The sequence below is a fragment of the Phalaenopsis equestris genome, unplaced genomic scaffold (assembly GCF_001263595.1).
Source record: "Phalaenopsis equestris unplaced genomic scaffold, ASM126359v1 Scaffold000428, whole genome shotgun sequence".
NCBI lineage: Eukaryota > Viridiplantae > Streptophyta > Magnoliopsida > Asparagales > Orchidaceae > Phalaenopsis > Phalaenopsis equestris.
This window is the reverse complement of record NW_018164869.1, coordinates 2,942,298-2,943,587: the sequence shown is the minus strand read 5'-3', so window position 1 is coordinate 2,943,587 and position 1,290 is coordinate 2,942,298.

Here is a 1,290-nt window from a genome sequence, read left to right as displayed (position 1 = left end):
GTTGGCTGCATTCTTAGAGGGAAATTTAGATGAATTTTTTTTTTATTGTCAAAGCAAAATGATATTTCTAGTCATTTGAATAAGAAAACAACATTATACCATTCATATCTACTAGGTATCATTTGTTGAAAAATTTAGTTGGACCTTAATAAAGCTATCCATAATAATAATGTTCAATCTAAATCTTACTTCTAAATTGGTATAGCACATTATGTGCCATCATGTTTGCAAGCATTCTAATGGAAAAAAAAATTGGCACCAAAGAGTAATTAATGCTTGATTTAAAAAACTTTATGATGTAGCACATGTAGCATATAGATTCCAATCAGAATGAGTTAGAGCAACAAGAAAGACATTAGACGAAGCATGAAGAAAACTTTAATTTTTTTCCCTACTTGGCATTTGAACATTTTGAATATTTTTTAATTTATAATTTGTAAGATTTTATATGTGTGATTTAGTTTCATGAATCCTTGCAAAAAATTGAAAAGTTAGTTCTAAATTTAAAATTTTAAATTTATGAGGAGATAATTATAAAAATATGAAATAAATAATTCATTATATAAAAGAGGAAAAAGATATCCTCAATTTAAATTAAGTCTTTTGCTCTGTTCCCTTTATTGTTATTATTATTATTATTATTTAAATTAAGGTTTTCTAAGGAGAACAAATATTTGATTATTTTCTTGCCGAATAGAGAATATTTTTAATTGAGTTCAACATTTGAGTTTCTTCAAGGGTGTGGAGGCATGTTGTCCATTCATATAATAAGAGACTTAATGATCTCTTTAACTTATTTCTTTAGTGAGTAGTAGTCCTATATTTTAATTTGTAATTTTTTTCTTTTTTAGTACTATTGTACGAATATTGTGCTAAATTTTCTGCTTATTCTGATAAATTTTTACTTTTTTCAACAAAAAATAAACAAATTTCAATTAGTGTGGTTGGTAAAGGCATGTCATATTTAGGACCAAGACATGCTCCATAAGGCTTTTATCCCATGAAAAACTTTTGAAAATTTAGGAGCAATTCTAGATTTAATCTAAATGCATCTCTCTATCATTTCCAGATTTTTACCTATTTTTATTGGACCCTAAAACTATTTTTTACTACAATTCAAATTAATTAAGTTCTACATGATCTAGTTTGATTTTACAATCTTCAAATTATCAAAGGCCTCTAAAATATTAAAACATTTTAGAAAATAATGAAACACCTCTTTTTAATAATTTATGTGGTTTCAAGCTTTGTAATCATACATACACACACACACACATATATATATATATA